Consider the following 16,736-nt stretch of genomic DNA (forward strand, 5'->3'; position numbering starts at 1 on the left):
ACATTTGCGTCAGTGCGGCCTGAAGGAACTCAGAGTCGACTGGTGGAGGAATGTAAAACATCCCTCAGCATCTTCATCCACACACACACACACACACACGTCACATGCCAGACCAGACACAGAACTCAGTCTCATGACCCAATGTCAACTCCACCATTTAAAGTCACAATACGCAAGATTTCTTCACCAACACTGACTCACTCACTCACTTGCTCACTCGCTCGCTCGCTCGCTCACTCACTCACTCACTCACTCACTCACTCACTCACTCACTCACTCACTCACTCACTCGCTCGCTCAACATCAGCTTATTTGCTGCTTTATCAGGGAATAACCACCTCTGGGAATTGTTTTACACAGCAGACGCCATTTCTGTCACACCCCAGCACTGAGAGTACAACCTTGAGTGTTGGGAAACACCCACACACTCTCCCATTCACAAACTACAGACAATTTCAACCCGACTCATTGCAGATACGTACCAAGGTCTACATTTCTGAAGACTCACAGAGACTGCTCACAGTTTTTGTTTCTGCAAATCCACCAGAAGCCCCCCGTGTACGCTTTTTGAGGATCTCAAATTCCTCTCGCACGCCCTCCTCCCATATAAATCCACCAGAGGGTGCAGTATACACTTCAGCCGACCAGGCCAGCTTGCTGTAGACTGACTGACCGAGTGACCCATCCACCCCCTTTCCTAAACCAATAGCGTTTTCAAAAGCAATCTTGTAAAAGAAAAGCCAGCATGGCTGCATGATTTCACCACAATTTCAGCCTGTTGTTTATTTATTTATTTTATTTATATTTAGTTTCACCTGGTTTCCGGACCTTTTCTTCGATGGACTTTGTGCCACAAACCACAGGAGAGGGCAAATTCTCCAGCAGGATAGCGCTCCTTCTCATACTTCAGCCTCCATATCAAAGCTCCTGAAAGCAGAGAAGGTCAAGGTGCTCCAGAATTGGCCAGCCCAGTCACCAAACATGAACATTATTGAGCATGTCTGGGGTAAGATGAAGGAGGAGGCGTTGAAGATGAATCTAAAGACTCTTGATGAACTCTGGGAGTCCTGCAAGAAGGCTTTCTTTGCCATTCCAGATGACTTTATTAATCAGTGATTTGAGTCAGAGATGTATGGATGCAGTCCTCCAAGCTCATGATGGAGTCAGACACAATATTCATTCTGTTTCCACTGCAGCATGAGCACATATTCTATACTGGACATTATTGAAGGTTCAGTGAGCAGACTTTAGTCTAAGCAGAGTCAGACTTTACTGTCCTAATGAAATCAGTCAACATCAAGACATGATCAGATTTTATTGTGCTCAAATGAGCGTCATCTAGAGGCCTTTACCTTTCATATGAGCCACTTCTGATACCAAATGATCAACTAGAAGTCGAGTTATTATTTGATGTTCCTAAAACTTGGATAGGCGACAAGACTTTAGTCAGGTAGTGAACTGTTTTACTTAGTTTCACATGTTTTGATTGCAATAAAGCATTCTCATTTTTCCACTTGTGTGATGTCAGATGAAGTTACCTCACTGTTTTACCAGTGTGAGATGCAGTCATGTAAAACAAGTACGTGTCTAATCTTTAAATGGTGCTATACACCATGCTGCACATAACCTATCATCAAAAACCATCAGGAATCAAAGACTAAACAAGCCTAGAGTAAACAAGATCCGTCACGATTAGATGAAGTCACAGCGTGGAGCCGTAAATCAGCTGAGAGAATGTTTACAGTCAATAATCTGCTTATTACAGTCAGCATCTTCTGAAACAGTCACTTCTGGCACAGAAACTATTCAGTTATACATACTGTAATATGTCTTCGGGCTATGCAATGTGACAATATATATATAATGGATGGAATAAAATGTCAGAACACATTGTTTACTGTAATACTTTTTCATTATTTATAATTTTACATATTTATACTTGTGTATATTAAACTTTATACTCCACCATGGGGATGTTGATATATATGAGAACAACGGCATGGAGATACAATGTTTACATTATACATTTTATTTAGAAATATTTAATATTAAGCCATAATAACTAGTTTTTTATATTTAATAATGATTTATTTCATATTTCTACATTCTTAATAATACGTTCTATTTAAATAAAGTGAGAATAACATCACATAAGGACATTTTTGAGCATAATTACTTTAAAATGTAAACAAGCAACAGTCCTTTCGTTGTGGTCGATATAGAAACTATTAACTGATTGAATGTGCAAATAGGTGTGATACATCAGTATCAGGATATATGACTAATTATCAATCATGATATGACATTTTTTGTTATATATCACTCAGTCCTATATCTATAAACTAGCAGCTTCACAATACTTTAATATACATACAACTCATCTAAAACAAGTACACTATCTGCTAATTCCCTTCAGAGACAGCACTAGGAGATGTGTGATGTTACTGTAAACACTGCACGTATATCATTATCAGGATATGATATAACTAATTATGATATTTTCTGTTATATCGCACAGCCCTATATATCTGTAAACTGGTAGTTTAAAAATACTTTACTGTACATACAACTCATCTAAAACACTTCAGATACAGAATCAAGGCATGTGTGATGTTACTATAAACACTGCACGTATATCATTATCAGGATATAACTAATTATGACATGATTTTTCAGTCATTGTACAGCCCTATATATCTGTAAACTGGTTGTTTTAAAATACTTTACTGTATTAAACTGTACTTTACTGTAAAACAAGTACACTATATGTTAATGCACTTCAGAGACAGCACCTATTGAGGTAAAGTTGGTTTTATGTTCGCACATTCGTTCAGAAACATGTTCCCTATATTATTTACCATAATACTTTGCATTTTCGGCCTGAAATCACATGCAAGTATGACTTCAAAACAACATTAGCACTATATATCTGATTGTAAACAATGTTGTACTTTGATAGTCATTGGCTGCTAATATTATTTCACTTTTTAGCATGTGTAAAGAATACTTTTCTGAAATTATATTATTAAGGAGAAAGTGAATGTGTGAATATAAAACCAACTTTAGCTAAATACAGCACCAGGGCATGTATGATGTTACTGTAAACAACTGTACAGGCTCTTACAGTACAGCACAGACATAAAAACATCACCGGAGATAACTCTGATGAAATATTAACAGAAGACCCAGACGGAGATGTTGTTCACTCAGCAGCACATGTGGCCTGTAAACACAGCACACTTACACACACACATAGTAAACAGCAGAGCACTGAGAGAAGCTATGCAGCGTTTCAAGATTGCAACATTGTATCAAATAATGCAGCGTTCGAATTTTGATATTGCAACATTGTAACAGTGTAGAGCTGGGCCTGCGCGTGCACGCGCTTAAAGTGACACAAAGTCAGAAGTGACAGATGAATAAGGGCGGTAAACACACACAAACTAAACTGACTAGGTTTAAAGCGTTAACCAGCACTTTTATTCAGCCTGCTTTAACCTGAGAGTTCAAGTATTTTCTTTTAGGCCTCTGAGAGAGAAATAAGCATCTGCTGAGCTCGACTGTCCGACAAGAAGCACAGTGAACTGAACGGAGAGCGGCTTTACCGGGGCTGGTTTCACCGAGGGCTCCGGAGCATCGCTCGCTGATTCTCCCGCCGCTGGAATCCCGCAGAAAACAGGTAAAAGTGTTTCGATGAGCCCGAGCGAGTCTCTCCTGTCCTCTCCTCCACTACACCTCCTCTCTCTCTCTCTCTTTCTCTCTCACTCACTTACTCGCTCAGTCACTCCAGCAGCGGGGCTCAGCCTGCAGAGACGCCGAAGAACAGCGGCCCGCCAGGTCCTAAAGCACACCGCTTCAAAATTACTAAACTAGGGAAAACACTGTAACTCAGTGGTTAGCACTACCGCCTTCCAGCAAGAAGGTCGCTGGTTTGAGTCTTAGCAGAGTCAGTTGGCGTTTCTTTGTGGAGTTTGCATGTTCTCGCGTGGGTTTCCTCCGGGTGCTCCGGTTTCCCCCACAGTGGAAACACATGCGCTATAGGGGAATTGGGTAGGCTTAACTGTTCGTAGTGTATGTGTGTGAATGCAAGGATGTATGAACCCAGAGATAGGGTGCAGCTGGAAGTGCATCCACTGTGTAAAACATGTGCTGGATGAGTTGGCGGTTCATTCCGCTGTGACGACCCCGGATTGAATGAACCTCCAACTTATCCGCTGTGTCGACCCCAGATTAATAAAGGGACTAAACCAAAAAGAAAATGAATGAATGCATGTGTGTGTGTGTGTGGGCGTTTCACAGTACTGGGTTGCAGCTGGAAGGGCATCTACTGTGTAAAACATGTGCTTGATAAGTTGGAGGTTCATTCCGCTGTGGCGACCCCGGATGAATTAAGGGACTAAGCTGAAGGAAAATGAATGAATGAACTATTACTAAACTACACTACCATACTAAACTCTTAATACCCTACACCAGTGGTTCCCAAACTTTTTGCTGTGTGCACCCCTTTCTAATATTTGACACCTGTCAAGCACCCCTTTCTCTGATTAAACTCCACATTTTTAACTACAATAACTAAATACACACATTTTCTAATTGCATTATAATAAATGTATCAAAGCATTATATGTGATAGTAATAGTGTAGTACGGTAGTCTAGTAATAGTGTAGGGCAGCGGTTCCCAAACTGGGGTGCGTGACCGCCTAAGGGTGTGCAGTCTGACCACGAGGGGTGCGCGAGAGAATGTTTGTAATGGCAGAAAATTTTATCTTTTATTATTTTCATGCATTTATATTAGGTAAACGTCACATGTCATATTTTTGAGAGTTGGTTCGGGATCTGTAGAGCTGTGCATCGATGGATTTGCTCTTCAGTGTTTGGACTCTCAGTAGTGAATATTAAACCACACTGGACTAAACTGAACTGAACTGAACTGAAATTAAACTCTGAAAACTGAACTGACACTGTTTCAATTCACTATGATCTTCAATGTGAAGCTGCTTTGACACAATCTACATTGTACAAGTGCTATACAAATAAAGCTGAATTGAATTTAACAGATTCGCTTCTCAATTCAGATCCGAATTTTCCACACACGGAGATAATCAGAGCTCTACCCAGCTCCCGGACTGCTCTCCATTGGAAATGAATGACTTCTGGTCTGTCGCTCGTCATATGCAGTGGAAAGGTGGCTTGAGGAGTGTGATCCCCCTCTAGTTGGAACACTTCTTAGAGTGTGCTCACACTACAGGCAGTAGTGTTTTATTTTTTTTGTGGGGGGGGGGTAGGGGGGGGGGGAGTGAAATTCCGGGAGTTTTCCGGGAGACAGAACAAAACGGGAGATGGGTCAGAAATACGGGAGACTCCCAGGAAAAACGGGAGTGTTGGCAGGTATGAGCCCAGCATCCCCAGTCTCTGCTTCCTCAATGAAAGACATGTCAGTGGGGTTGAGGAGATCTTCAAAGTATTCAATTCAAGTGTATTTATATAGTGCTTTTTACAATAATTATTGCTTCAACGCAGCTTAACAAAAGCTGCGGATTACTGCATTACAATCAAGCTCTGAATAGTTAAGATTATTAGTTACCATAACTTTATTAGTTAATAATAATAATATTAATAATTCCTTACATTTGTATAGCGCTTTTCTGGACACTCAAAGCGCTTTACACATTGAGGGGGAATCTCCTCATCCACCACCAGTGTGCAGCATCCACCTGGATGACGTGACGGCAGCCATTTTGCACCACACTGCTCACCACATACCAGCTGATTGGTGGAGAGGAGACAGAGTGATGAAGTCAATTATGATATAGGGATTGTTATGAGGCCATGATTGACAGAGGCCAGTGGGCAGATTTGGCCAAGATTCCGGGGTTAAACCACTACTCTTTTTTTTAAAGGACATCCTGGCATTTTTAACAACCACAGAGAGTCCAGACCTTGGTTTAACATCCCATCCGAAAGACAGCGCTTACTGAGCAGTATAGAGTCCTCATCAGTATACTGGGGCGTTAGGACTCACATAGACCGCAGGTTGAACGCCCCCTGCTGGCCTCACTAACACCACCTCCGGCAGCAACCTAGCTTACCCATGTGGTCTCCCATTGAGGTACTGACCAGGCCCAGCCCTGCTTAGCTTCAGTGGGCGACCATGTGAGAGTTGCAGAGAGCTAGAGAGAGCTGAGAGCTGCTTGCAAAATGCTCTAATCGTGTCAAAACATTTAAAATATGCAACAAAAGCAAATTGTGCCTTCAAACAACACAAATTGCAAACAAGTATGTGAGCTCTTTTAATCAATTATTACACAAAGGGCAACAAAACCCAGAACTCAATGAGAATCAGTGCACCTTTGCTTGTCATTGTAGCCTATTGCCAGTGACGCTTGTTGTCTTTCTATATAGGCTGTCAAATTTGCCTTTTTGAATTGGATCCAGAAGAAATGCTGATTAAAATGTTATGGAATACATGACATTTTTATTCAAACTGTGGCTGAAAATTGAACTACTGTAAAATCAAAACAAAAAGAGCCCAATGAAATACTCTAAGTGTGGTTTATTCATAAAATAATTTCGAGAGGATCCCGTGCTTATAATCAACACGGCTGGCTCCTCATTAGCTCCGTAATCTGACCCATTAGATGATTACGGATGCATTATAAATAACCAGAGTTTTTCACTCCAGTTACCTTCGTCTTGAAGCTCCCCCCTTCCACCCCTACTTCCTCCCTCTTTTTCCGATGGGTGACACGGTGGCCCAGCGGCTAGCACTGTTGCCTCACAGCAAGAACACCATTAGTCCAACTTCCTATAGGACTGGTTGGTGTTTCTGTGCAGAGTGTACATGTTCTCTCCGTGTTCGCGTGGGTTTCCCCCGGGTCCCCCGGTTTCCTCCCACCTTCCAAAAACATAAAACATAGTCAATCGACTAAACAAATTATCAATGAAACAACCCTAGTTTACACTTCTCACGCAGCGACAAGCAGGGGAGCTCTCGAGACCTACCTGAGCTCGAACTCCCCTCTCGCCCTTCTAACGGGTGGGAGCCCCGGGCTCGAGGATATTACAAGCTCAGGGCTCTCTCGAGGGACAGCATGCCAAATACGCTTTATTGATTATCAGCTAAGTGTGAAGTCTTGAAATATAGTACAAAATGCAGCTGCCAGAGTTCTTACCAGGTCTAGAAAATATGATCACCCCAATTTTATCCTCCTTACACTGGCTGCCTGTTAAGTTTCATATTGAATTTAAAATATTGCTTCTTACATATAAAGCTTTAAGTATTCTACCTCATGTTTATCTAACCAACTTTCTGTCTCGCTACAATCCAACTCGCTCTGTAAGATCTCTAAACTCAGGGCTTCTGGTTGTACCTAGAATAGGAAAGTCCACTAAAGGAGGTCGAGCCTTCTCATTTATAGCTCCTAAACTCTGGAATAGCCTTCCTGATAACGTCCGAGGCTCAGACACACTCTCTCAGTTCAACACTAGATTAAAGACCTATCTTTTTAGTAAGGCATACACTCAATGCATCACATAGCGGTATGATGCATGAATGTGCTCCACGCATCTCGTTTATATACACTATGAACAGCAGCTACGCTAATTATTCTCTTTATTCACTATTCCCATCTGGGGAAACTCATCCCAAGGCCGTCAGACTATGCAGCGCCACTGACCTGATCCAAGACCAGCGATGAGATGATCCCAAGGTTTCCATAATCCTGGACCAGGCCGTATCCTGAGCAGCTGCTGTGGTGGTCATGGAGGAGTGGAGAGCTTGAGACTGATTCCTGTGATGCTCCAGGGACAGATGAGTCTTCGCTGAGGTCCAGCATTCTCCAGCCTCTGGCGCCTAGACTGCAGCTCTGCACAAGACGTTTGGCCTGAGGAGAAAGGGTCGTGCCCATCTGAGTCTGGTTTCTCTCTTAATTGTTCACTTTCACCAATTGCTGAAGTTTGTTCCTTCACTGTCGCCACTGGCTTGGTTCAGGATCTGTAGAGCTGCGCATCATTGGATTTACTCTTCAGTGTTTGGACTCTCAGCAGTGATTATTAAACCACACTGAACTGACACTGTTTCAATTCACTATGATCATCTATGTGAAGCTGATTTGACAATCTACATTGTAAAAGCGCTGTACAAATAAAGGTGAATTGAATTGAATATCAGAGAAAACACATGTAAACCAAAATACAGTCAAATCTATCAGAGAAGACATAGCCACTATTGATCTCCTCCTTCCATCCAAGAACAACACAGCCCTGCCAGCACCTATGTTTAGGAGGTTTCAGACTGATTGCTAATCAAAGATTTGTGTGAAAGAGAGTCAAACCGGTGCTTAAGCGATTTCATACTGATCTTGATAGTGTCTAATAGTTAGGAATAGATGGTTTCTGTATAGTAACCACAGCTAAAACAATACAGTTTGGACTGCTTGAATAACATCCGTGTTAACTGTTTTGCAAAATGTTGGGGAAAATGTGTCAAGCCAATAAGAAAGGGTGTACACCAAGGGTGCCCAAACTTGGTCCTGGAGGGCCGGTGTCCTGCAAAGTTTAGTTCCAACCCCAATCAGACATACCTGGGCTAGCTAATCAAGCTCTTATAAGGCTTTCTAGAAACACACATGCAGGTGTGTTGAGGAAAGTTGGAGCTAAAATCTGCAGGACACCGGCCCTCCAGGACTGAGTTTGGACATGCCTGGTGTACACATTTGCAAGACATGTCTTCTGCTCTGCTGGGATAGTGATGAGGAAAATGGAGTGGATCCTAGTTTCTTTAACCAGGTCAAAGCAAATAAGAGAAACGGTAAAAGCTTTAAAGAGTTACAGCAGGGATGTCAAACTCAGTTCCTGGAGGGCCGTAGCTTTGCACAGTTTAGTTCCAGCCCTGCTTTAACACACTTACCTGGAGGTTTCAAACAAGACTGAAAGACCTAATTAGTTTGATCAGGTGTGTTTAATTAGGGTTGGAACTAAACTGTGCAGAGCTGTGGCCCTCCAGGAACTGAGTTTGACACCTGTGAGTTACAGGTATTATAAACACAGTTACCCTGCAGTTATATAGTATATAGGTGATGTCTGTGTGTGCATGTCTAGTGTATTTGTGCATTAAGTGTGTGTACTAAGTGATGGCTGTGTTCAGTGTGTGTGTGTGTGTGTGCATCTGATAGCTGTGCTCAGTGTTCTGTTTTTAGTGCGTGTGTGTGTGTATACACATTTGATGGCTGTGTTCAGTGTCTGTGTGTGTGTGTGCATATAATAGTTGTGTTAAGTGTTCTGTTTTCAGCGTGTGTGTGTGTGCATCTGATGGCTGTGTTCAGTGTTCTGTTTTTGTGTGTGTGTGTGTGTGTGCATACACATCTGATGGCTGTGTTCAGTGTTCTGTTTTTAGTGTGTGTGTGTGTGTGTGTGTGTGTGTGTGTGTGTGTGTGTGTGTGTGTGTGTATGTGTGTGCATACACATCTGATGGCTGTGTTCAGTGTGTGTGTGTGTGTGTGTGTGTGTGCATCTGATGGCTGTGTTCAGTGTTCTGTTTTTAGTGTGTGTGTGTGTGTGTGTGTGTGTGTGTGTGTATGTGTGTGCATACACATCTGATGGCTGTGTTCAGTGTGTGTGTGTGTGTGTGTGTGTGCATCTGATGGCTGTGCTCAGTGTTCTGTTTTTAGTGCGTGTGTGTGTGTGTGTGTGCATACACATCTGATGGCTGTGTTCAGTGTGTGTGTGTGTGTGTGTGTGTGTGTGTGTGTGTGTGTGTGCATACACATCTGATAGCTGTGTTCAGTGTGTGTGTGTGTGTGTGTGTGTGCATCTGATGGCTGTGCTCAGTGTTCTGTTTTTAGTGCGTGTGTGTGTGTGTGTGTGTGTGTGTGTGCATACACACACACGCACATCTGATTGCTGTGTTCAGTGTTCTGTTTTTAGTGTGTGTGTGTGTGTGCATACACATCTGATAGCTGTGTTCAGTGTGTGTGTGTGTGTGTGCGTGTGTGTGAGTGTATCTAATAGTTGTGTTAAGTGTTCTGTTTTCAGCGTGTGTGTGTGTGTGTGTGTGTGTGTGTGTGCATCTGATGTCTGTGCTCAGTGTTCTGTTTTTAGTGCGTGTGTGTGTGCATACACATCTGATAGCTGTGTTCAGCGTGTGTGTGTGTGTGTGTGTGTGTGTGTATCTAATAGTTGTGTTAAGTGTTCGGTTTTTTTTAGCGTGTGTGTGTGTGTGTGTGTGTGCATCTGATGTCTGTGCTCAGTGTTCTGTTTTTAGTGCGTGTGTGTGTGCATACACATCTGATGGCTGTGTTCAGCGTGTGTGTGTGTGTGTGTGTGTGTGTGTGTGTATCTAATAGTTGTGTTAAGTGTTCGGTTTTTTTTAGCGTGTGTGTGTGTGTGTGTGCATCTGATGTCTGTGCTCAGTGTTCTGTTTTTAGTGCGTGTGTGTGTGCATACACATCTGATAGCTGTGTTCAGCGTGTGTGTGTGTGTGTGTGTGTGTGTGTGTGTGTATCTAATAGTTGTGTTAAGTGTTCGGTTTTCAGCATGTGTGTGTGTGTGTGTGTGTGCATCTGATGACTGTGCTCAGTGTTCTGTTTTTAGTGCGTGTGTGTGTGTGTGTGCATACACATCTGATGGCTGTGTTCAGTGTGTGTGTGTGTGTGCGCACATCTGATTTCTGTGTTCAATGTGTGTGTGTGCATATAATAGTTGTGTTAAGTGTTCTGTTTTCAGCGTGTGTGTATGTGTGTGTGTGCATCTGATGGCTGTGTTCAGTGTGTGTGAGTGTGTGCGTGTGTGTGTGCATCTTATGGCTGTGCTCAGTGTCCTGTTTTTAGTGCGTGTGTGTGTGCATACACATCAGATTGCTGTTCAATGTGTGTGTGTGTGTGTGTGTGTGTGTGTGTGCACATCTGATTGTTCAATGTGTGTGTGTGTGTGTGTGTGTGTGTGTGCATCTAATAGTTATGTTAAGTGTTCTGTTTTCAGCGTGTGTGTGTGTGTGTGTGTGTGTCTGTGTGTGTGCATCTGATGGCTGTGTTCAGTGTTCTGTTTTTAGTGTGTGTGTGTGTGTGTGCATACACATCTGATGGCTGTGTTCAGTGTGTGCTCACATCTGATTGCTGTGTTCAATGTGAGTGTGTGTGTGTGTGTGTGCGCATCTAATAGTTGTGTTAAGTGTTCTGTTTTCAGTGTGTGTGTGTGTGTGTGTGTGTGTGTGTGTGTGTGTGCGCACATCTGATTGCTGTGTTCAATGTGTGTGTGTGTGTGTGCATCCTATAGTAGTGTTAAGTGTTCTGTTTTCAGTGTGTGTGTGTGTGTGTGTGCATGCACATCTGATGGCTGTGTTCAGTGTGTGTGTGTGTGAATGAGCATCAGTGACGGGCCGGCCACAGAGCAGCTCAGGAATGCTTTTGTGTGTGTGTAACAGAGGCTCGGGTCGGAATGCCATTGATGAGAGCAGCAGAATGAGAGAAGCCCCGCCTCCAGGAAGTTCAGTGTGAGAAACTCCTCAGAGCCGCTCTCAGACGCTGCCATCCCAGGCCGCACAACCACAGCATTGTCTGAACACACACACACACACCGGCCACAGACTGCAGCGGTGAATGAAGAGCAGGGGCCCGACATTCCTGAAAAAACATTTACATCCAGCGCCGCCACACACACCAAACCAGCCTTTATATATAGCAGAGCGTTTACACAACGTTTCATAATGGTTGTGTACATGTTAAGATGAGATTATGTGCTCAAATAATCATCGATGGAGGATTTTAGCACATTACTATTTAATTTGCATTAAACTGATGCTTTGAAAACTGTCATTAATGTCAGTTTGTGCAAATATTAAGATGAAATATTGCTAAAAATATAATTGATTCACTATTTTTATCACATCACTACTTAATTTGCATTAAATTGATGCTTAGAAAACTATTATCAATTTGTGTAAATATTAAGACAAAGACGTGCTAAAATATTAATTGATTGAGCATTTTTATCACATTGCAATTCGATATGCATGATAAATATAAAATTCAATGTCTTACTCTCACCGGCCACTTTGTTAGGTACACCTGTAAAAACTGCTCCTTAACACACATTTCTAATCAGCCAATCACATGACAGCAGCTCAATGCATTTAGGCATGTAGACATGGTCAAGACGATCTGCTGCAGTTCAAAGTGAGCATCAGAATGGGGAAGAAAGGGGATTTAACCTCCTAGGGCTTGAGTGGCCACATACATGGACAGCACATTTTAGCTCTTAAGTGGCTGTTTAAAATACTTTGAATGTTTTATATTTTGTTACAGACATATAGTGTGATCCTGCAACTGTTTTACAGCATATGAAATGTCCCAAACACTATTTTTTACTGTCCAAAATGGGAAAAAAATACTTTCTGATAGTCAAAACATGTTAAAAAAAATATGTGTGTTATTAATGCATTATAAAACTGTCAGGAGAAAGTGTTTTATGGAAATTCGGACCACGAGTGCAGATATATGGACATCATTTTTCTCTAAAATACATCATATCAATAGTTGATACTTAGGTTTTATTCTAATTAGGTTAAACGTGGCATGGTTGTTGGTGTCAGATAGGCTGGTCTGAGTATTTTAGAAACTGCTGATCTACTGGGATTTTCACGCACAACCATCTCTAGGGTTTACAGAGAATGGTCTGAAATAGAGGAAATATCCAGTGAGCGGCAGTTCTGTGGGCGCAAATGCCTTGTTGATGCCAGAGGTCAGAGGAGAACGGCCAGACTGGTTCCAGCTGATAGAAAGGCAACAGTAACTCATATAAGCACTCGTTACAACCGAGGTCTGTAGAAGAGCATCTCTAAACACACAACACGTCCAACCTTGAGGCAGATGGGCTACAGCAGCAGAAGACCACACCGGGCGCCGCTCCTGTCAGCTAAGAACAGGAAACTGAGGCTACAATTCACACAGGCTCACCAAAACTGGACAATAGAAGATTGGAGAAACGTTGCCTGGTCTGATGAGTCTCCATTTCTGCTGCCACATTCGGATGGTCGGGTCAGAATTTGACATCATCAACATGAAAGCATGGATCCATCCTGCCTTATCAGCGGTTCAGGCTGGTGGTGGTGGTGTAATGGTGTGGGGGATATTTTCTTCGCACACTTTGGGTTCATTAGTACCAATTGAGCATCGTGTCAACACCACAGCCTACCTGAGTATTGCTGCTGACCATGTCCATCCCTTTATGACCACAGTGTCTCCATCTTCTGATGGCTACTTCATCTCAGGCTGGTTTCTTGAACATGACAATGAGTTCACTGTAGTCAAATGGTCTCCACAGTCACCAGAGCTCAATCCAATAGAGCACCTTTGGGATGTGGTGGAACGGGAGATTGGCATCATGGATGTGCAGCCAATACTATCATGTCAATACAGAGCAAAATCTCTGAGGAATATTTCCAGTACCTTGTTGAATCTATGACACGAAGGTTTAAGGCAGTTCTGAAGGCAAAAGGGGTCCATTTCCAATACTAGTAAGGTGTACCTAATAAAGTGGCCGGTGAGTGTATATTAAACATATTCCATACCACCCATGTAATTTAACCTTATAAATAAGCAATAGTAACTGGATGCAGCCTTTATGATGCAATCTGAGATTGCATCCTCAGCGATGCAATGTCAGACACAATGCACTCAATGGAGCTAGTGATGTCACTGTGAGGGGTAGGGTTAGGGGTGGGGTTAGGTGAGTCCCTTAAAAAGCATTGGATGCTGCACAGATTGCACTGCACCAGGTCTGCATCCAGACCCTCTCAAAATAAGTTAAGTGATGAGATCCTGATGCTCAGCTGCAGTGCTGGTGTATAAGTGCACTGACAAATAGGTTCATTGGATTTACTAAATTTGTTTATAGTAAGTGGTTGCAAACAATTTATATGAGCTGAATTTAAACACACAGATTACTGTAAGTTGAATTTACTAAATTGAATTTGTTTGTTTAGGTTCAGGGTGGCGTGGTGGCTCAGTGTAAGCACTGTGGCCTACTGCAAGAAGCTCACTGGTTCGAGTCCAAGCTGGCTCAGTTGTCATTTGTGTGTGGAGTTTGCATGTTCTCCCCATGTTGGTGTGGGTTTGCTCCGGGTTTTCCAGTTTCCCCCACAGTCCAAACACATGCGCTATAGGGGAATTGATGAACTAAATTGACTGTAGTGTATGAGTGTGTGTGTGTGTGTGTGTGAATGAGTGTGTATGGGTTTTTTTCCAGTACTGAGTTGCAGCTGGAAGGGCACCCACTGTGTAAAACATATGCTGGAATAGTTGGCGGTTCATTCCGCTGTGGTGACCCCTGATGAATAAGAGACTAAGCTGATGAAAATGAATGAATGAAAATACACTACAGTGTTTACTATAAATGATATAGTGTTTGTTCATGTGTGACTCATGCAGTGGTTTCAGCATGTCCGTAGAGCAGCAGCAGAAGAAGGGTTGGGTTACGGGTTATTTTGGGCCTGTTCTTGTGTGTGTAGTGTTGTTGATGCTGTGGGCTAACGAAAGAACGAACGAATGCAGACGTGAACGCAGGACTGCAGCTGCTCAACTCTGCCCTCCGCAACTGTTCGGGTCACCTTCTGCACAAACTCCAGCTGTCCGGCTCTGTCTCCAACACACAATACTGAGAGTCTTCTTCATGTGTGGATCAGCACTTATATTCAAGAGCTGCAGCTCACATCATCTTGTTAAAACAACTCATTTTTTAAGTATAGATCAGAAATACACACTCAAAACAATGATCACTGTAAAAATGCAGCGTTCCACACAATTAATTCTTATTGTCCCAACTCAAATCCATTAAGTTAACTTTACAGTTTTAATCAATTCAAGTGGATTGAACATAAAACATTAAGTTATTCCAACGAAATTTCAATAACTGTGTTGTTTCAGCTCATTTTAAGTAAGTAGCTTAAACAAGAAATCAAAACAAATGTGTTTGAGTGTTGGATTGTTTTCATTAACACAAAGAATTATTATTTCTACAGTCACTGTGTGGTTTATTATTGAATGGGTTAGACCAGGGGTCACCAAACGTGTTCCTGGAGGGCCGGTGCCCTACTGATTTTAGCTCCAACCCTAATCAAACACACCTGAACAAGCTAATCAAGGTCTTACTAGGTATACTTGAAACATCCAGCAGGTGTGTTAAGGCAAGTTGGAGCTAAACTCTGCAGGGACACCGGCCCTCCAGGACTGAGATTGGTGACCCCTGGATTAGACTGTCCATCATACAGGGGTTTTAAAAGTCTATAAATAAAATAAAATGATATTTAAATGTAAATTATAAATATCCATATTTAATTATATAACTACTTGGACCGTTTTTCATTTCATCTGGATAAAAATACATAAAGTTCATTCATTCATTTCAGCGACCTTCTTGCTGTGAGGCCACAGTGCTAACCACTGAGCCACCGTGCCACCTGCAGTGTATTTTGAACCATACTATTGTAAAGTGCATTATACTGTATGTATTATTTACAGCACTCTGTTGAGGAATCACCACAACAGATTAATTATTATAGTTGTCGCGTTACTAAAGGAACTGTAGAATCACCACAACAGATTTAACACTTTAGTTGTTGCGTTACTATAGTAACTGTAGAATCACCACAACAGATTTAACACTTTAGTTGTTGTGTTACTATAGCAACTGTAGAATCACAACAACAGATTAATTACTATAGCTGTTGTGTTACTATAGCAACTGTAGAATCACAACAACAGATTAATTACTATCGTTGTTGTGTTACCATAGCGACTGTAGAATCACCACAACAGATTAATTACTATAGTTGTTGTGTTACTATAGCAACTGTAGCATCACAACAACAGATTAATTACTATAGTTGTTGAGTTAGCATAGTGACTGTAAAATCACCACAACAAATTAATTACTATAGTTGTTATGTTACCATAGCAACTGTAGAATCACCACAACAGATTAATTACTATAGTTGTTGTGTTACCATAGCGACTGTAGAATCACCACAACAGATTAATTACTATAGTTGTGTTACCATAGCGACTGTAGAATTACCACAACAGATTCATTATTATAGTTGTTTTGTTACTATGGCAACTGTAGAATCACCACAACAAATTAAATACTATAGTTGTTGTGTTACTATAGCAACTGTAGAATCACCACAACAGATTAAATACTATAGTTGTCGTGTTACTATAGCAACCGTAGAATCACCACAACAGATTAAATACTATAGTTGTCGTTACCATAGCAACAATAGAATCACCACAACAGATTAATTTAAGTACTTTATTATAGTATGGTGTAAAGCACTATAATATTTTCTAATTGCTGTAGCATTTCTCCATGTTTTCAGCTGAAAATGATTAATAATACAGTATTAATAAAAAGTATTAATAATACAATGAAATAAAGCTATTTAAATATAGTAGTTCGAGTAAATCAAAAGAAATCCAACATTTTATTATTATTTTATTTAATTTTTAGACTATATTTTAATCCAGATTAAATGAAGAACAGTCCAAGTAATTTTATAACAATATATGTTTTAATCATTATTAATTTATATAGTAATAAATTTATATTTTACATTTAATTATTATATATTTCATTATTCTTTTATTTTATACTTAATTTTTATACTTTTTTTACTAATATTTGGCAAATTAAATGAAGAGCAGTTTAAGTAATTATATTTTTAAAATTATTTTTAAATTTT

At 41.2% G+C, this 16,736-nt stretch overlaps 1 protein-coding gene across 1 annotated transcript in view; it reads right to left on the reverse strand.

Moving 5' to 3' along the window:
• akt1 (v-akt murine thymoma viral oncogene homolog 1) overlaps window positions 1-3,780 on the reverse strand; it is a 110,427-nt gene extending 106,647 nt beyond the window's left edge. The window contains 1 exon segment of the mRNA XM_056476604.1: window positions 3,606-3,780. The gene's annotated coding sequence lies outside the window, so the exon portion shown is untranslated.
• Window positions 3,781-16,736: the final 12,956 nt, after the last annotated feature.

Source organism: Danio aesculapii, chromosome 17 (assembly GCF_903798145.1).
Source record: "Danio aesculapii chromosome 17, fDanAes4.1, whole genome shotgun sequence".
NCBI classification, from domain to species: domain Eukaryota; kingdom Metazoa; phylum Chordata; class Actinopteri; order Cypriniformes; family Danionidae; genus Danio; species Danio aesculapii.